This window comes from Emydura macquarii, unplaced genomic scaffold (assembly GCF_026122565.2).
Source record: "Emydura macquarii macquarii isolate MOO-44397 ecotype Brisbane River unplaced genomic scaffold, CSIRO-AGI_Emac_v2 contig_2897, whole genome shotgun sequence".
NCBI lineage: Eukaryota > Metazoa > Chordata > Testudines > Chelidae > Emydura > Emydura macquarii.
The window spans coordinates 41,545,000-41,566,370 of NW_027133034.1; the positions used below are offsets into that span (position 1 = coordinate 41,545,000).

Below are 21,371 nucleotides of genomic sequence, written 5' to 3' on the forward strand. Positions count from 1 at the left end.
ATCGCCGTTTTACATAATATGTTTAAAACAACCATCCTTATTTCCTGAAATTGGAAAATTAAAGGTTTCAAGAGAGAGTTCAACAGTTCACCGTAGTGTTTCTAATTAACACATTGCTTTCTGCCAAAGGAGCAAATGGTTCTTTAGTCAATGCTTGTACATCATTTCTGTGCCATGTGGCATAAGGTGTCTAATACCTCAGCAGATTGAGACTGGCAGTTTTCTGATCTCTCTCCATCTTTCTCCCCCACTCCATGGTCTAAAAAGCCTAGGGGAAATTTTTTCTCTTTACAGGTGCTCTGTATATCATGTACGTTTTGTAATGTGCTATTTTATACAGAGCATTTAGTAGCTCATATATGTGCTGTTGGAGCTTACATGGCTAAACAGACCCAGCAAGAAAAAAGACATCTCTGACACATTCAGAGTCCTGTGCTTCTGTGTGAGAGATGACTACACAAAGTTTAAGAACAGAGACAAGTAGGATTCTTTCAAACTAGATAATTAAAATCTTCTTCATTGGCCTTAGAGCTTAAAGGCCTTTTCTTCCTGTGGCAGTCCCCAGACTCCTGGCATTGGAGTGTGGACCATGAGCTGTAAAAAGGGGGTTTTGCGCTTCCACGGGTTCTTCTGTTAACTGTTGGCTTTAGGCTCAAATCAGGGACTTGAAGAATTCAGGATTCTGTATGGGGCACTTGTCACAGTTTCTGCTTAAACCCATGTTGTGAAGGACAAAATTCAGCCCTGGTGTAAGTAGAATTCCCTCCAAAATCAATGGGAATTGTGCCCAGTTATACAGAACTTCTGAAATTGGTCTAATCTGAATTCTACCTATGGTAAATTGTAATAAGTTATGTTCCATATGTATGGATATTAAACATGTAGATCCCAATGATAATCTTGGTTACACAGGCATGGCAAAGACAAATTACATACCAGACTCTGATTTATTTTGAGCTAGTCATCCTGAAAAAGGCCTACAGCCCCTATGCCACTTAATTAAATATTATATACAAGGTGTTGTATATTTAAAATCACTGGGCCTACAAAACAAACAAAAACCTCCTCCAGACGATATAGGCAAACTTTGGAAGAGAGAAGGAAATGAAGCACTGAAACAGAAAAGGGAGACTGTTGCCTAATATTTCATGAATATTTGTGGTGGTGTGAGGGACAGAAGTCAGCCAAAAATGGTATTTAGAAAAAAAGTCTTGTCTTATTAATGAACTAACTTCCTTTGTGGGAGTCATCACCTCGATGTGGTAAAATGATGTAATACCAAATGTTGATTGAAACTTGAACTATCAAAGCTTATGGGCGGTAGCTGTAAAATGGCAGCCAGTCAAAAAGCATCTACTATGAAATTCATCTAGGAAGGCTTATTTTGTATCTAGATTGTTTTATGATTTTCTAATTATTGGTAAAACCAATAACAGCATAGTATTTATGATGACCTGAACAGGGACTCAGAACACTGCTGAGGACTCTTTTTGGGTATGTGGGGAGCCAAATGATACAGTGGAGTTATGGCTCCTACTTGTCCTTGTAGAAAGTGTCCCATTTAAACCTTTTCATGCCAGTGTTGTCTCTTAGTTCCTATAGCTCAGTCTGTAACAGAACCATCATCTCCAACCCTCAGGCACACATTTACTAGTTTAAACAGGGCCAGATTTTATCTCTGGTGTAACTCCATTGCCTTAGTGATGAAGTCAGTGATGTTCCTCTTGCACCATATTGGTAGTATATTTTTGTTGCAGAATGAGACTCGTATAAATTCAAAGCTAATACTCCTATTCCTCAAATGACTGTTGTTGTTTTTTCCACTTTCCCTTTAATCTCTACCTGCCTCCCATCTGCTCAGTCTGCTCTTTGATTGTAATGATGATTATATTTTTGTCTCCCTTTCAAATATGCTAAATAGGAATACATTAAAGGAAAATACTGACTTTTCTGTTAGATTTTAAAGCTGTCAGTTATTTCCACTTGTTTTATTCTATCATCTTTCATATACTTCATTACAAATGTGGCAGGGTGAGTCTTAAGGCTGATAATTCTGACATTTCTCTCTGTCATAGTTACAGAAATAACTCTCCCTTTGTGCACCAGGTGTACTGAGAAATACAAGTCTTTGTGTGGCAAACAAATTTCCTTTCTATGAAGCTGGAACAATTATATATGTAAGGCAAAATCCTGGAAAAAGTTAGTATCTATGATGCATGCTGGACTGCTTCAGGGGAGACAGAAGGAAGCCTCTCCCCAAAGCTGAGTAATGACAGCTATGTCAGCTTCTGGGAGCCAGTAGATGACAACAGAGCACGTTAGTCTTTAGCCCACCACATTGGTTTTTTTTCCAGTGAATGTCAGATGTAGTTCAAAATTCTGGTCTCATATTCAAATTAAAGCTGTAAGTAAACTGGGGCACAACTGCCTAAAGGACAGTCTCTCACTCTCCACTACTCCAAGAACAACATTATCAGTAGGTATGGTGTGTAGGTATCAGTAGGTATGACTGTGCAGAGGGAGAAGCTCACTACAGCTGAAGAAAAGGCATTCTGAGTGATGGGTACTTCGTTGTTCAACTGTCTAGTGCAGGAGGTCAGATTGAGCTCATGTTTCCATCTAGTCTTATCACCCCATCGATACCTCACACAGAAGGAAAATCAAACCACCTATGGATTACAAGCAAGAATAATGTTCTCCCAGGGTTAAGGTTTTGTATTTGATATTTAGTTAGGTAGAATTGTGATTAGGGATAGGTTGATAGTAGTGAATGGCTGACGGATCCTTCTGGCTATTAATCGATCAGACCCATTTCCAGTCCTCTCCTGGATGGTACCCTAAGAGCTTGTGTCCTGGGATGCAAGGAGTGCTTTAGGAACACAGCTGCAGAACTGCATGGTGAGCAAGGAGTGTAGCTCTCCTGTCCTGGGTTCTAAACCCTTAATCATCCTCCTCCTTCTCCTCAATTCCACTAGGATACAGGTTGTGGTCACAGTGGAGGAAGAAATGGGATTTGGCCCATAATCAACCACAGATCACAGTATAGAGTGAAAATTTAAAGAACTTAACATATTCTATTAAATTAAAATACCCTTAATAGTTAGTAAAAATAATTAAAAATTATAAATAGAAAAAAATACCCTTAACAGTGAGTGGAACTGCTTCTTTTTTTAGTAAGTACAGCCAGTTGAATTAGCCTGGTTTCTATATTAGGGAGAAAAAGTCTTCAGACTACTATTACATCCATCTCTCTATGATGTGTCTTTTGTCTTGTAGCGTGAAAACAAATTACTTTATATAAAGCTATGACTCACCTGAATTTTTTTTTGGATCAATTAAATTTAAAAAAAATCAACCATTAACAATATTTTGTTCATCAAATGACAGTGATGGCTTTTTTCTTTAAACAAGTAAGTTTTTGTTTTCAAAATAAGATTGCTGGGTTGGATACATACACTTTAAAAATGATCACTCCTGTCCTGGTTTTGTTTCATTAGTGTAATTAAAATTATACTAATGGAAGGGTAATTAGAGATCTACACAATATAAGAAAGATATTGCATTAAGTTAATATATACACTTACCTACTGATATATTGAAATAGATATTAAGATATATTAAACATATAAAGTTTAATGTAAGTTGATATTTGCAACATGATTGTTTATGCAAGTTCTGTTTTTTACATGAATTTGAGCTTCTCTGGACAGCCAGATGCAACAGTATGGACCCAGTCCTGCTCCCACTGGAGTCAATGAGCCAACTTCTTTTCCAGCTAGCAAAACTTGTCCCAATATTTGTTTTTTCAAAGAGTATCATTCTCTGTTATTTCAGACCCTGGTGGTTCCCATATCAGAAACATGAGAAAGCAAGCAAGCCACAAAATATCCTCTATCGAACACCACTGTCATGCACAAGCTAACCAGAATCTGTGCTCAGCATGCTCTGATTTTGTTTTTCAAATCATTCACATCCTTTGTCCCTTCTTACTTATGTGCAAGCAAGTTTCACTCTCGCTTCCTAAACTTAGCATTAATAAATAGATAGAGCAACTGCATCCTGCAACTTAATGTTGTTGGGTATAAAATAGGATGATAGCCACGCTCTAGTTTCAGAATGGATAGATCTTTCAATACAGTTTCATCTTTTACTGAGGTCTGTTCCAATGCCTAATGAAATCAGTGGCAATGTCTCCCATTAGCTTTAATGATACAGGATCAAACTCTGATGACTTGGTGTCATATGGTCCCATCCTACAGTAAAACACACAGAAAGGGGCTAAAGAGGCAGAAAAGTCAGTAAGGATCTGCCAAGAAAGTTCTTAACTGTTCCATTGAAAAGCAGGGTTTGTCCCCAACCTGCAGAAAAAGTTGGGGGTTGGCAAACCCAAACTTTTAATGTCATGAAAATAAGAAAAAGTAATAAAGAGGGTCCTCGGCATGCTACAGGTTTAAGTTACACTAACTATAAACCTATAAATAACATTATTTTAGGAAAGAGACCTATATCTGGCCTATTTCCCACTTTAGAAGTTTCGTTCAAAGCCCATAGGCTTCAAAGATTGGTGGTATTAGCTGTTGACTTTAAACCAGATCTGAGCAAAATTTCTTATGATGGAAATATTCCAAATTAAAACTCAGAATCTGGGCCAGATTACAAAGCACTAAAGTAGCTATGGCATTTCATAACGAGAATTGGGTTTCCCTGGGCATTATGGAGAATTTATTTTCCTTTTAAAACTCTATCTGTCTTTAAAGTTTCCACATGATCTGACTATGCTTGATTTGACCTTTGGACTATATGAAGAGTGTATCAAAGGAACTCTTCCCTAGATGTCACTGACATTTTTTTTCAAATTACTTCCATTGCATTAAGTTTTTGGAGCAGCTATGTCACCTGCAGATAAAATGTCTAATGTTTCAAGATAGTGAACATTAAGTATGAAAAAGTTCAGGAAGGGTCAACACTGTGCCGGCAGCTTTTCTGTTAGTTACATCCAGCTTTTCACCCTAGATTTAGCCACAGTGGGGCTTCTTTTTTGGAAACTTTTTGTAGTGTGGATTTTGCTAAAATTATTAAACGCAGGAGATTCTGATATTTGTGAACACAGAAGGCTTGTACATCCTACAACCCTGGGAAAGTCTCTTAAACGTTATCATTTTTTTAAAGGGTTGTTATAGAAGCAGAGAATACACAGTTATTTGGTACCATGTAAGTATAAAGATAATTGCAAAACTATAGATTTTGTGGTCAGATGTGTTAATACTTTTGTGCAACGTAACACAGAATAAAAGCGAAACCATAGAGCAAAGGCATCTGTCATTCTCGTCAGTGAAAATAGTTACACCAATGATTAAAGATGGTGTGTGTGTGTGTATATATAGAGGGGAGCACAGCTCCCCCGTCTTCTAAAATTAGAGGGAGTTCCTCCTCCTTTCCCTGGCTTGAGTAAGAAGCATTCCTTACAGCTCCCTCTCCTCCTTAGCTAGTTCAGTGAAAGTTCCCTTTCCTGTTTCAGTCTCTTTCTTAATCACTGTGTAGCCTTTATTATATTGATGGGTTGATATTACCAATGGTATCTTAAATCTATGCCAAAGGTTCAAGCTCTCTAACAACTACTGTATCAGAAATAGCAGGGTGAGAACTGCCATAGAAATATCCTTAAATTTGGAGACGCTAGGAGAACATGAGGAAGAGTGACCACAAGTAACATACTCACAAGTTATCAAATGTTCTTTTATTAACAGTTTCATTAAGCAGATGAACAATGTCATAACTACTGAAACATACACAGATATAGAAACAAACAGAATGATGTCCAGCATAAGTGATTTCATAATCGCACCTTCTTGGGAAATACTGAAATGAGTAGGATGATTATCAGGTGCCATCCTATTGGGGGTGCTTCCCTACCCATTTATGCAAGGCACCACCTTTTATCCTAAGTTTCTTTCATGCCCACTATGCTCATGCATATGCATGAGTCTGTCAATCCCTCTTTCCTTATTTGCACTTCCACATCCCATGAATTTTAAGGTGCCATATTTTTCATAGGCTACCCACTTCGTTCCTCTTATTCTCATGAACATCTATGTCAATAAGTTAACATAGCAACTTGAAGTAATTAGAGAATCCTTCAAAATATTAATATTGGGAATCTTGTGGTATTAATTGGCACATTGTGGCATATTTTTTCATTCTGTTGCTGCATAGTTTCCAGAACATCAGCACTTAACACATCTTGTTTTATAGCTTTATACTTTACTGGTAGATTATCTCTTGCTCAGCTAGTCATGCCAACCTGTTTCAGACCTTCTGTGGGCAAGCTTACATATCTTACAGACGTAAAGCCTGTAGGCCTTGCATTACAGCCTTATCTTATATACTTAATACACACTCAGCAGTGGTACATACTTATTAGTGCTGTACCCTGTGGTGTGAGCCTTCTTATATTTTACCACTTAAAGATTTAACTTGAATCTAATCTATTACCCATACTTTTGATTACATAATTATATGATTATGTATTTATAGCTATAATCACCTGTGACACTATCCTTTCCTGATAGATACTTTTTAAAGCCTTTTCTTACAGGTTGATCTTACTTAAGGTTTATATTGCCATTTTGGACATTCTTGAATCCCTAATGAATAAGTAGAGCTGATTAGAAAATGGTACGCCATGTCTGCCAACAATTTTGGCAAACTAAAAATATTTTGTTTATAAATTATTTTTATGGATTTTTAGGGGCAGTGGAGTTGCAATTTCAACAGAGAAAATCTCCAAAAGCAAAAAATGTTTTAGTTTTTGGTTGTTTTCGAAAGTGGAATATATTTTTGATTTCCAAAACTGAAATTTGAAAGAAATTAACATTTTCACAGAAAATATTTATTTAGAAAAAGGTCATTTTTTCATTCAGAATGTTTTGAATGAAAAATTTTGACCTTCTCTAGCAACAACTCTTACGTGTTTTCTCCTCTTGTTTTTTAGATTCTTTCTTTGTAGGCATTCCCAGTCAAAAGCATGGTCTGTCTATTCTAATATCCTGCCTATGAGCTGGGTTGAGTATGAAGTTTTCTCCTATGGTAAAATGTTGCAGTTATTTGTATCTTGGCATCTCAGTACACATGGTATTACAGGAAGCATAAAGTGCCTAATATGTATTAGGCCTGAATCCTGCAAACACTTATGTATATGCTTATATTTACTACTGTGTGTAGTAAAGTTAAGAATATTCATCAGCATTTCCATCAGGGCTTAACATAAGGGGCAATTTTATAGCCAACCCTGTTGGTGATCAGTTGCTGTAGCCTGGGAAGTAATAACTCTTTCTTATCCTATGTAGTGTAAGTATTAATGCTATTGTTCATGTACCTTCAAATCCTATAAAAATGTATTAAACTGTTTTCTCAATGTATTTTTTATTGAATTTTGCTTTTATGTGGATTTTCTTAAGCTGAGTATTGCTTTATCTCATTTTTCTATCTCTATTTTTTCAATGTGATTTTAAATTTCTTCTATCAGCTTTATATGTAATTTTGTATGTATGTAATTTTCATGTTCTGCTAACTGATATGTCATATATTATCTTCCCACATATGTTCAGAATAGGGCCTCTGCTTATGTAAATTGGCACAATTCTATAGGCCCTTCTCCCCCGGTTCTTACTGTACATGTTTTATGTTTTTCTTTGTTATTTTTTAAAGCTTTTTGACATTATTTCTTCCTAGAATCAGTTCACCTTTGGAGGTTTCCAAAGTACATCTGTAAGATGATCCATTTATAATACATTTACAATTGGAGAATGCAATTCCATCACAGTGTAAAAGACTGATAGCACAATTATTTTATTAGACTTCTGTGGATAATTCAGGATGGTGCAATAGAATGTGAGATTACAGTGGGAAACAACTGCAGTGCAGAACCAGACCCCTTTACTGAGCCCAGTGTAGTGCGAGATTGTGACAGGATCTATCAGGTCTTCTCTGCCCCCAGCACTCTGATACTCCCTGCCCAAGGAAAATCCACTCAGACCAGGTGACCAACAAGACAGTCCTCCAGAAGCCTAGAAGAGCCAGGAAGAAATACTGACCAATCAAGAACCAGCAGACCAGTTAAGAAGGCTTGCTTCATTTGCTCAGGGGCAGAGAGAGCTGGATTATCCTCAGACAGAGGAGGAGCTCCTCAGAGAAAACTCTTGCTCTGCAACTAAGCGCTTGCATTTTGAAGGTTTATTTTTTGTCTTTGTTTAAAGGTGCAGGCAGCTGAATCCTGAGTTACTATTTTGCTACTTAATCATTTAGAGACTGATGCCAAGGCTACTCTGCTTCAAGCAGGTGGCCAGACTTTGCTGAGTAAGATGGAAGCAGCTGCAACGACATGCATGGCCCTGAAGGTAGCACTGCAGAGCAGCCCTGCCTGCCACAGAGATTGTGACAGGAGGTAAAAATGACAAACCAGTAAAATAAGAAATAAAATGACTTTTTAAATAGAAAATCTTATGTCATCACCTTAGTGTTATTAGTGTCCAAAAGAAACGTGACTCATTGTGTCTGCGCAGTGCACTTTAGCTTATGGTGGATTAGGATGCAATCCTGCACCACTGAAGTCAATAAGAGTTATGCCTTAGAGAACAGAATAAGAATATATGCACTATGGGACAGATCATTAGCTGGTGAAATCAGCATATCTCTATTCAATGCCATGAAATTTACACCAGCTGTGGATCTGGCTCTATGCACCGTATGTAAGCACAATGCGGTAGAGTAAAGGAAACTGGTTGTTTTTAACAAGTTCCTGTAGCTCTCCTAGCTTTATGCATTATACAGTAGTGCTTTTAATGTAGATATATCCTAGAATCCTTTGCCCCCACTTCAAGCATTTCAAAGAGGACACCAATGTGCCAAAGATCCTGGGTTGCATCTGAGATCTAAATGCACCATCTGCCATGTGACTGTGCATGGCCAGACTTCTATTCCCAAGGTATGTCTACAATACAAACCTGCCACGGTATAGCTGCAGCTACAGCAGTGAAAGGGGTTACTTACTTACTAAAGCAATGAAAGGGGTTTTTACCATTGATGTAGTAAATCTACCCCCTCAGGAGGTGGTAGCTAGGTCGATAGAAGAATTCTTCCATCTTCTACTGCGTGGGATATGTCGAGCTAACTACATCACACGGAGCATGACATTTTTCACAGCCCAGAGCGGTATAGCTAGGTCAGCCTATGTTTAAAGCTGTAGACCAGGCCACAGCAACAATCTTGTATCCAGGATGTCCTAGGCAGTCACCTGAGTTGCCCGCTCATCACCTACCATAATTTCACCAACATCTCCATTAAATATTGGTTTTATTTCAGGGATAAATTTTTTATTTATTAAAAATGTAATTGTGTGAAATTTTTTCTAAACCAAAATGCCTGTTTACCTCTTTCTATTTTATACTCCATCTACTGCATTCAGTTGTTAATATTTACATTACATTCTACAGACTTTATTACAGCATCCTGCCTTACATATTTAAATGGCTCCTAATTCCTCTACAACATCAAATGAATTATTGTAGTTGGTAGACTCTGTCGCTGTTCTAACATCACATGTTCAATTCAGTAATGCTCCGGGTTTCCAAAAGAAATCATCAGTTATGTAAAGTTTCAATCAAAGCATAGTGCTGTGAGCTGACAGACCCAGCCAAACTTAAAATCTTATGCTTAGCAGCTGTCATTGGAAAATGATGATGAACGTTTGTTGAAAGCTACTTCCAGAGTAGGGGTGGAAATCTGATGCAATTCCTCCTTCATTCCCTCCTTAACTGTACAAATTTCAAAATAAGAAAACACCTGAAAAATATTTTCCTTGTTTTCTTGCTATCAAACTTTTTGAATGACCAACTCTTATTCTAAACCATTTCTTCTATTGCATAAAAACAATAAGCCTGATTCTGCTGTTAAATCATATTCCCACTTTTAATGACATGTGACATGACAAGAACAACGGCAGGGTTAGACCATATAGTTCCATTTTCTTTTTATACTATGGGCTATATGTTATCCATATGTGGGGCCCGACTGCTCTTGATTACCTTCCTTTCCAGTGGAAGGCAACCTTCAGAAAATCTGGCCATAGGAAGCATTTGTGATTTAAAGAGCTCAACGCATAGTGTCACAGCGGTAGCTGTAAATGTCGCAGTGGGAGCTGTTGTGCTAAGCACTTTTGAAAATGAGGCGCTGGCTGTAGTCAGAGCACACTTCTGGTTTCCAGAATTGTCAGTTACTCTTCTCTCTTCCATGCTCTCCCACAACAGTGGAAATGCAGGGCTTGATTCTCCGTGTCCGAGCTCAGATCAGGCACAATGGAGAAGGGAGGCTATCGGGGGACTGGCTGTGGCTCCCTGATTCTCATTCATCTGGCCCCAGCACAAGTTAAAGTGGCAGAAGGGCAGGAAGTATTCGGCAAACCACTGAAAGAGTCATGAGGCTTGTCAGATACATAACTAAAATTAAACACAAAGAACCAGGAGGTTCCCTGTTGGTTTCTTATTTCATGTTTCGGTGTCAGTTCACAGTGATTAATCCATAGGATGGGCTGAGAAGGAAAACCAGGACACTCTAACTGAGATGCGTGTACATTTGTACTCTTTCTATCTTCTTTGTTCTACAGGACATGAGCCACATTTTGCTCTCAATTGCAGAGTTAAAATCCAGAGCATGCCTATTGATTTCTGTGGATTTGCTCTGGATTCACACTGGTGTAACTCAGAATGAAATTCTACCCTTAATTTTATGCCATTTTCTCTGGGCATTTTCTATTCTCATTACTACTGAGAAAGAACATCACTAAGGGATTGATGCATCCTATACAATTTCCATCTTCAACATTATTATTTGTTTGGAATGCTTACCCTATCTCTTCTTCCTACAAAAGGCGGATGGAAACTTGAGAGGATAGGCTAATCAAAATAATGAAAAGATCCATTGCACTATGCACAGTTGAATTCACAGACCACAAGAGGCATTAAAATTTTGAAATTGCATTGTGATGACCAAGAATTGAAGGGAATATGCAAGGTACAGATTTAATCTTCAGATTGCAGCTTTGTGCCCCCTTTTATCATGTCATTCTTGACTTGCTATTTACAGAGTATGATTATCTACAGTTATTTTGACTGAAGTTTTAGATGCCGTAAACTGTCCAAATCAGATTCTTTACTTTGACAAAAGTCCTTAAAGTATTAGCTTTTTGTTTTCTGACTTACTCAACCCCCCTCTTTGACCTCATTGTCTGTGATTTGGAATATTTAATTGTAGTTGCTGATTGAGCATAATGAAGCTTGATATATAATAATATGGCTTTAGAAACCCGCAGCAAGAAATATAGTATAGCCAATTTTTATTTTCTGGTGAATTTTTATTTAAAGACTGGGGCATTTCAAAATAACTGGTGACAATGTCCATACAGTTTGCTGAAGCAGAGATCTGAGGTGATATAATTAAAGTTTCAGTGAGTTTATGGGGTAGCCTTTCAAAAGGCACATGGGAGGCAGTATGGTCTCGTGGATTGCGGATTAGACTGGGAGTTAGGGGACCTGACCTGCTGCCTGACCTAAGACAAGTCATTTAGCCTCTCTGTGCTTTTATTTCCTCTCCCATCTACTGTATATCTTGTTTACTCAAACAGTAAGGACTTTGAGGTAGGGACTGTCTTTCACTATGTGTTTATGCAATGCTTATCACATTGGTGCCCTAATCTTGGTCATAATCACTATATACTGTTGTTGTATGACTAGTAATAAACATACAAAACTTAGCTCCCATTTTCTCCAATGTTCCTTTAGGACATACAACAGAAAAAGAGAGGTCATCAACAAGAAGAATTCGCTGAACAACATTTTGAAGTTTTAAGTGCCTTTATTTTCCAAATACGTTTCCTTCCCCAACTCTCTTAGGAAATGTTTGGAAAGTGTAATATAGGATTTGCCATATAGCTCAAATCACCAGCTCTGTGAAGCACAGTGCTTTTATTTTGTTATACTGGCAAATACCGTGGGCATACTATAAAATGTGGTTATATTCAGCGGAAAATAAAACCTCTAAAATGCACTGAACAGAATGTGCAATTCAGCATATACTGATATCTGATCTGACTGAGGCAATCTGGAAGAGAATTAGAGGAGAATGATCATAGCCACATCCAGCCAAATAAAATGGAGGACTGGTGAGTAAGGAAAGAGAGGGCAAAAATCTGGATTCTGCATTTTGGAATTATGCCTGAATTAATAATAATGATATAAGTATGTCTACAATTTATCTGGATTTCTGTATTAGAATTTGCCAGTAGATGGTGGAGGAACGATGACAATTTAACTTCTTTTTGTAATCTGGAATTTCAGATCTTTGAAATGTTTTGACAAACTGATGGAAAAAACAGCAAAGATTAATTTTTATAACCTTTTTTGTCAAAATTTGAAAAAAAAAAATGTCAACCATCTCTACCTATCAGTGGCGAACTATATTTGGTTACAATGCCAAGAACCACACATGAGAACTAGTAATGTCACAGATACAGAAACACATTTGTGTGTTTCCAATCACATGCACATAAAGAGATATGAAAACTTTTAAAAAGCCTGCATCAGCAAAAAAAAAAAAAAAAAATCCCAAACCCACTATGCAGAAATGTGTCCGTCTCCTATCAAAGACCTTTCACAAGCACAACATTCACTTATTTAAAAAAAAAAAAAAAAAAAAAAAAAAAAAAAAAAAAAAAAAAGATATACCATTACTGCTTTTTACTTCTCCTTTCCCCATTTATATCCAAAAAGACATCACTAGTTTGATTTTTAAAAGCTTGCTTATTTATTTATTTCACCTCCCTTAAGGATGAGGTTATTTGGATGCAGGATTCATTAGAATTAAGGCTATATTAGGGCTAATCATGATCAGTAGATTACTAGCCCAAATGCCAAAAATAGCTCTTTCTCACAGACCCAAGTAATGTTATGAAGCAGAGCAATTGACCAAGCTAAATTATGCTTCTGATATCATATCATTTAGATTTCCAGATTATATTACTTGTAAAATTTTAATTAGAGAGACTCAGTTGGTTTTTCAGACCTTGTGTTACCATATGGCCCCAGCTGCTCCTTCATGTCACAAATGTAGGCTATTTCACACATCCAAAACCATCTGTACTCTCTAGGACTTTATGTTTTTGGCAACTGTGCTTCATATGTCTCCAAATGCAATTACAAACACAAAGTTAAAGACAGTTTTGTTTCCTGCTGCTTACAATAGCCCTTTTTTTTTTTTTTTTTTTTTTTAAATAAAATAAAACCTTCTGTGCTTCCTAACATAACAGGAACATGGGGCGAGATTGTATCCTGTATCCATACACAAATTTCTTGTCCTCTGCATGAAACAGACCCAGCAGAGAACATACAAATTGTCTGAGGTCTGATGGGAAGTGGAGGGACAGGAATTCAGGAAAAAGGAGAGGGACAAGGAGGATGCACATTATCCTCCTTCCAGCCCAGTAGAATTTCCTTGAGAGGTTCATACAATCCAGTCTGTACCTTTTTTTTTAAATCACCCCAGAAGAAATTCTATCTGGTGTGCTCCTGCACCCAGCCGGTGGTACTGTGCCTCTAAAGGAGTTGTGCTGAGGGAGCTGAGCGGATGGGAGCCAGAGCTAGTGCCAAAACCCTGGGAACGGTATCTGAGGCATCTCCATAGATGGCCTTGGAAGCCACCCTGTTTGGAAGTGGCTTTTCCATGAAAGAACCCTTCCCCTTGACAGATTGCTGTGAATGATGCATTTCAGGGACAGAGCTATAGACCCATCTCATCCCACTACATTTGTCAACCACGCTGGGTGTAGGGAGGTGCACAAGAAGAGAGGAGACTGTTGTTGAGGTAGCTGATTTCTTTCTTCCCCTCTTTCCCTTGAAGTCTAAGACCCAGGACTGAAGCTTCTGTGAGTAGATCTCAGGGGCACAAAGCAATCCATAGCCATTACAAGGTCCTCATTCAGATCCTTCCAAAAATTTAATTTCTGCCTTGTCACCTACAAGAATAGAGATATTAAATTCAGTTGTTTTAATGGAACCATCAAGATGTTAGCATGTTGTAACTGTAACCCTTCTCCCATATCTGTTTTACTGATTACCAGCAATGTTTTAATCCCATCTATAAGAAGATGGAAAGTGCGAGAATACTATCAGAGCCTGATCCAGCACACTATAAGTCAATAAGACTGATTTCAAACAGGAGCAGAATCTGGCCCTGAGACCTAATTACTTCTAAAATTTGCAGTTGTAAATAAACCACTTACAATGCACAATATGATCTCTGTTAAAGGCTGTCTGTAAAGAATGACCAGAAGAATCCATTAGTAGTGTACAACAGAAACTGTGCTACATATTCTTGAGCACCATCTACAGCCTGGCACTTTGTAAATGATTAGATATGTAAACAGACATGTCTATTTAGTGTCTATCATGTACAGAGCACTCCTTTGACAGTCTTAAGCTCCCCTTGAGCTCATAAACTGTTTTGGATCCAAACATAGAACCAGTGCTGAAAATAGGCATTGTCCTGATCTATGGCCCTAAGAGATAAGGAATTTGCATTGGTGAAAACTGTGTTTGGTGAAATTAGCACTAGAATCTTTTGGTGAAGAAAAGTGAATTTTTCTTCATTTCATGAAATTAGAGGACCTCCCTCAAACAGCTGAAAGGCTGATTTTGCCACTTTTTGTTGTTTTTGCAGGTGAGGTATTAACCACCGTAGGTTTGTTAGTAAACATTTCTGTCTTTTTTCCAACATATATTGGGTCATAGGGACTGGTTTTAAAAAAAGTTGTTTTTGTTTCACCTGGATTTATTGCCTATATCAACTGTTAAAAGAGAAGCTCAGCTGTAATTACATGGGGCCTGATTCTGCTCTCGCTTACACTAGAATCACACCAGTATGATTCCATCAACTTCCATCGAGTTACTCACACCGGTGTTAATGCAGCCTCAAGCCCACATTGCATAAACAAGGTTGTCAGTGTCTAATAGCATCTTTTCCATATGTTTGCATTCTTTAGAAATTAACTGCAGCACAGAACTGGAAATAATCATGTCAGCAAATGATTAGACTTTTATGACTCCGTTTAAAACTTTATGTACTGATTTATTTTATAATGCTATGGATAGCATATGTGTATTGTTGAGTTAGAAATTGATGTTTACTGCTATGAGTGTCTAATGCTATACTTTAAAGCAAGCCGTATGACTTAGCTTAAATATTTCCTATATAAATAAATGTTAATAAACAAATAACCCCCTTCAAAGGCTAACCTAAACAAATCAGTAGTAAAGAAATCCCTTCAAAAAGCAACATCTGGTATTTTGAAAACAGGATATTTTTTGTTAGCAAATCTACAGTTATAAGCACTAGCACGTAAATTTATAGCTGGCCTTGCCCTGACAGCAGACAAAGCATAATAGTTTAAAATAGACATGAAGGCTAAACAAATGTCTAATGATATCTCTGACTATATTGCTGTGCATATTTAGGAATGATTATACAAAACACCTAGTACAGAACTCACATATTGCTGGTTTGCAAAATTGTTTACCTAGAGAATCTCTGATATAGCATCTGGTTTTCAGTAAAGTGGTTCTTTTTCTCCAACTTCTCACTGGGTTAACTAAGATATTGGGGGCTGTAGTGAGTTTGGGGAAGAGGTGGGCTTGAGCCACCTTAGTTCAGCATTCTGCTGTCTCTGCCCTTTGCTCTAAACCAGAGGCCCACACAACATTAATTCTTTTAGTTAGGGGAAGGGACTGGGTGACATCTAACAAGGATCCATCTTCATGAACATAGTACATACCAGCTGGAATACTCAACACCTGGCATGTGGAAACTCTCCTCTTTGTGGCAAGCAAGGCTGTTTTTTCCCCTTCTCCATCCATATACAAAGACACATTCTGTGCCTCACAGACATTCTTTAACTTTCTTTTAATTAATGATAATTTCTTAATTAGCTTTAAATGTTCAGAAGCAGGATGAATGTATTATGGTAATAGAGCTATCAAGAATATTACCACAGCATTCCTACTCATTTCATCTGGATAACAGGATGATAGTAATTATAGAAAAAAGACGTATGGGGGACCTGATTCAAAATCCATTCAAGTCAAAGGAAAGCCTCCTATTGAATTTGTTGGGCTTTGGATCAGGCTCTAGGTCATCAAGGCTGCCTTCCTGCCAAGGCCAGATATTACTTGCAGACAGAGGAAGTGATATTAATTTGATACTAAATTTGCATTAAACATTTGTCCCAATTAAGATCAGGCCCTATAGTGCTAGGCGCTGTACTGAATCATGGTAAGAGAGAGTCCCTGCATTAGAGAGCTTACATTCTAAATAAATAAGACAGACAAAGACTAGGAAGTTTAACAGAGGGGAAGGGCCTTGCCCAAGGTGACACAGCAAGCAGTGCTTAATTTGTGCCAGCGCTTGCCAGGGCTGAGCCATGGTCCCTCTGGGCTTGTCGCATCAGCACCTAATTGCTTGATTCCTGGCACCTCTTTCATTACAAATTAAGCACTGACACCAACTCAGTCACAGAAGTGAGAATAAAGCTCTGGCCTCCTGATTCCTAGTCCACTGCCCTGTCCACATTGCTTTACTAGCCAATTTAGCCATACAGGTTTGTTCACTATGCACTCGATGGTAGCTTGAAATACTCTTGGATTCAAATCTCACCATTTAGGGCCACATTTTAACAACTTTATTGATGCGGAGTAGTACCTTACTCCACAAATAGGCCCAAGCTACACGGTAGTAACATGGTGGCAGTTTGTGACCCAGCAAATTAGTTTCAAAGAAAAGATTTTTTTTTTAACCCATTTGATTGAAAAATCTCTAAAAGCAGAATAAATGCTCAGCTCTGTACAGTCTTTGTGCTGATATTGAGGAAAGAACTGAAGAATCGGAAGGAGCTGTTCTGATGCACTTATTTCTGAAAACATGATGATGTTGACAGCATCAGCCCAGGAACCAGAGCTGCCTGTGAGATGGAGAATATGAAACATTGCATGAAAAACTCATTACCAGGTAAACTGCTGAAAGCTTTAATTTTTTTGAAGGTTTTGGTGAACATTTCCTTGCAGCTTTGTAGTTAAAACAGATTTGCACCATACAAACATGTGGCAAAAATTAAAAAATATGAAAGGGAGGATGCTTCTGTGCTCATAATATCCAAAATCTTTTCATAATATATTTCTGCATCTGTTATTTAATAATTAGATTATTATGTTGCATTTCTGTGTCCCTGCCCTCTGAAGAGTCAAAGCACAGTAACAGGCATTAAAGAATTAATCCTTTGAAGTGGATAAAAGCTGTCCCTTTATACTTATGAAGAAACTGAGGTACAGAGAGGTAATGGAACATTTCTAAGAATATACAGGCAGAATCTATGATAGAATTGTTAATACCTGACTCATAATCCCTCTGCTAGCATCACCAGGCCATCCTACCTCTGCATTTGGATTTTTAACAATACTTCTAGAAATACTTAAATTTACATTTTAAAAAAAAATGTTAAAGTGGGACTGCAAGGAGGCAAAACAAGACTATGGGTAGGAGCCTGATACAAGTCCACTGCACTTAGAGGGCTTTCGCCAGGGACATAAATGAGCTTTGAATCAGGTCCTGTTTGAGTGAAAGAGGTGGGCTTAGGACCCTTATTAAAGACCTAATTTCCCCATCTTGTGGAAAGTTTATTGTATTACTTTTAGAGGTTGTTGACCCACATGCTACCTGCGAAGACTTTTCCAATTATAATGCTGCATCCCTATGTCATGCCCTCAGAAGTGAGCATTGAGCCTTGCATTTCTGGTTCTTAACAAGAGCTGCTTCTGCTGGCGCTAAAAGATCCAGTTTGTAGCAGGCTCATGTATGTGGCCTGAGCCCTTCCCCCGCACCAAAGGGGGCTAAAGCCCCACACTAAGTGGATGTGGGTTACAGATGTGTACATACTTCTTGTCACAATGAAATGCGATTGTACAGATTCTCCATTTACTTGAACCTATTCTGCTAATCCATGCCTCTGCCTGCTTTGGAAACAATGCTCAATGTTGCACTGTCAGCTAGAATCACAGCTGTAGAACAGGTACAACACAACCTGGTGAGATAATAAAAACTTTACATGCTGCTTTTCAGGTCATTAAAATAAATGCCTCTGGGCTGGAAATAGTAACCTTGGTTCCTTCTTTTCCTGGATATTGGGATTATTGCTCTCATTATAGAGAGATGCTGGCTCCCCTGGTTTCTTCTTTTGCCAGATTGCTTCACCCAGCTGCTGGTTTTGGCTCTTCTCCTAGCTCCTCTTCTGAGCTGCTTTCAGCAAAAAGTATGGGAAAGGATTTGAAGCTCTTTAAAACTTTAGGGCCTTGATTGTGACTGGAGCTAGGCAGGGTGTTTGCCCTGTTCGATCTATTTTGTCTGTCTGAATGTCAGTAACATTTGGATTCTAAGTTAAATTCTGAATAGGCATAAAGAAAGAAGAAAGTAAGTCCTGCCACTTTCCAGTGGTGAGTGCCTCCCCCAGCTCCTGTGTTGTATTCAAAGCCTCCATACTTTTCAGTGACATACCCACAATAGTTATCTTCTATTTAACATTGTGACCCATCCGTGCCTAGGGTAGCCACCTGAAAATGCCAAGGTCAGGGCAGGCTGCAAAAGGAGAGCAGATTCTCCCAACACTGGTGGGTGACACTGAAGTCAGACTTTCCAACCAGCCACAAAAAATGCTTCTGATTCCCCACACTGGTTATCAAGAAGCCAAAATAAAAATATACACAGTCCCCTTTACTGCATTTCAGTCTCTGACTCCCAATCGGCCACTAGGTCCAGTAAAGAGAGAAGTTATTTAAACTCTATGCGCTTTACCAAAAAGGTTTCTCCTGACCCCCGAGGGTCAGCCACAGTACCAGAGCAATATAAGGTTAGCTCTTACCCAAAATATCATGCTGCCAGCCAATCTTTTATATAATAAACCTTTAGTTTTAGTTACTAAAGAAAAAAAACAAACTATAAGAGAAGTGTTAAAGGATTAAAGCAATCAGATATATATGGACTTTCTAGTTATTTGTATGTATCAGGTTTCTAGTAGAATTGTGGAGTTTGCAGGCTTGTATAGTCCTGGTGTACATCCAGTACCTGGATGGGTCTCAGTCCTTTGTTTCACAGCTTCAGTTCAGTTCAGTTGTAGATGAGTTGATCTAGAGGTAGGTGAAGACTGACTGAAGACGGAAGACAAAATGGATGTCGTGCAGCTGCCTTTTATGTCCTTTGACCTTTGCCAGGCTGCTTATGGAAATTTACAGGAATAAGATGGAATCCAGGGTCACATGAGTGACTGGTGACTCATCAGGTATATCCCTGGCTTCTCCCACTGGGCCCCCTGTACCTGTGAGTTTCTTAATGGGCCATTAAGCAGGCTAGTGCTGCAGCCATCCTGTCTGGGGTGTCACCTGGACACAGCACAATTTGAAATACAGATATATCAAACATAATCATAACTTCCATTACACACATGAACAAAAACATTATCATCTTACTTAGCACAATATAGCCTTTCTAACAGTACCTGACACAGCACATCTCATATGAATTATGATATTGACATATTGATGTTAAATAATATCATAAATGCCCCGCAATCCAGCCAGCATAACAAAAATGCATTAAATGTAAGCAAAAGAGCAATACTACTTATTTGAAAGAAGTCAGACTGTGTGCAAGTAATTTTGTGTTGACAGAATTACCTATAAGCATCAGTTTTGAGTTATCAATTATAAAATTACAGCCAGATATGAACTCAGGAACTTTCACTGTACTGAGTCCTTGATAGTCAGCATCTTCAGGGCCTACCTGAGCTCAGTAGCAACCCAACTCTTTCTTTGACCCAGGAACAGAGCCTAGGACTTTGCACAGTCCCTCTATAAATGTCTGATTCTGCAGTCATTCTTATGGAGGTGCTATCTTGAGAATTGCTATGCATATGCATTGATTCTGTCCCATTCTGCAGATAATCCCCTGTAGAAACCTGAACAGAACTTCTAACCAACCTGGGAATCACTATTCCTGATCATCATCAGCAGTCATCTAAGAAGTGCAGTTACCACCCTGGTTTCATTCTATCGCCATTCTTATGCTGAAGTATACTTGCTTAGCCAATTGCAATCAATAGCTCCTCCTCAGACAGCAGGAACATCACATTAGCCATTACACCACTTCCCTTAGTATCTCCTCTGAAGTGCTGCAGAAAATAGTCTCTTTTCTGAAGCACAGCTGAAAGCAGTGCAAAGCATTCTGAGGTGCAGCTGAGGAGGTTGAATATGGGAACATGATATAAAATAGGTGGTGTAGTGCTGACTTCTCCATCTGAATGTTTTCACTGGAAAGAGTTATTCACTAAAGCTCACTTGAGGTGACCACTCTCCATCACATTGATTTAAAAAAGAGAGGGTAAGCTAGCAGTGAGGCAAAGAACTAGTCTCTCTTTTTATGGACAGATATTGTGCCTGCAAAATAATTGTCAGAGCCAATCTTAGTGCCTAAGTATCTGATCTGAAGATGCAATCTAAAAAAGCATTTAAGCTAGGCATGTGAGTAGTCCTACTAAATATCTGTAAGTGCATTTCTGAATTGGGGCCTAGTAGTACCAGCACTCTGATTTGCACTATCTATCTACACTAACTGTGTATGTCAATTTTGCAGTACAACCTGCCCCCACAAAAGTGAGGCTTTTCTTCTGAAAAATTAGCCACATATGTTTTGATGAATTCATCATTATCCCAAATTGATTATCAGAGGCTCTACCCCCATCCTTTTGGGGTTATGTACACCTAAATTTCTCAAAAATTAATAGTACAAAAAAGCTATATAATTTAATTATCAGGGAGGCATCTCTTTCACAAACTTTGGCATATAGGTGGAATAGCAGATGTTTACTTCATAGTCTGTGAAATCTAGACTGATGTCACGGGGAAACACTGGCCAGCTATGATACATACTACTTGGATATTAAAGATTCTGTCCGTGTAGTGCCAGATCAGCTAAAGTGAAATTTAAAACCCCTAAATTTACTCTTACTTCAGTCAATGGTACTATAATAACTAGCAAATAGAGAATAATTGTATTGCCTTTGAAAACTCATACTTACACTCAAAATGCAATAGACAAAGAACTATTTACTTTTTAAAACTGTAAATGCAAGACTTTTTGCATTATTGGATTTTGGAATGTTGCCATTTGCTTTGATATACATTTCCCATACAAAACAATTAAATGTGGAAGACAAAAGTTCAGCTAGG

General features: G+C 38.2%; 1 long non-coding RNA gene across 1 annotated transcript; it reads right to left on the reverse strand.

Annotated features, from left to right (window-relative positions):
* Window positions 1–11,350: 11,350 nt before the first annotated feature.
* On the reverse strand, window positions 11,351–20,215 carry LOC137167065 (uncharacterized). Its single transcript, XR_010923959.1, has 2 exons — window positions 20,124–20,215; window positions 11,351–14,062 (listed from the first exon to the last, which is right to left on the reverse strand). It is a non-coding gene; the product is annotated as an uncharacterized lncRNA (long non-coding RNA).
* Window positions 20,216–21,371: the final 1,156 nt, after the last annotated feature.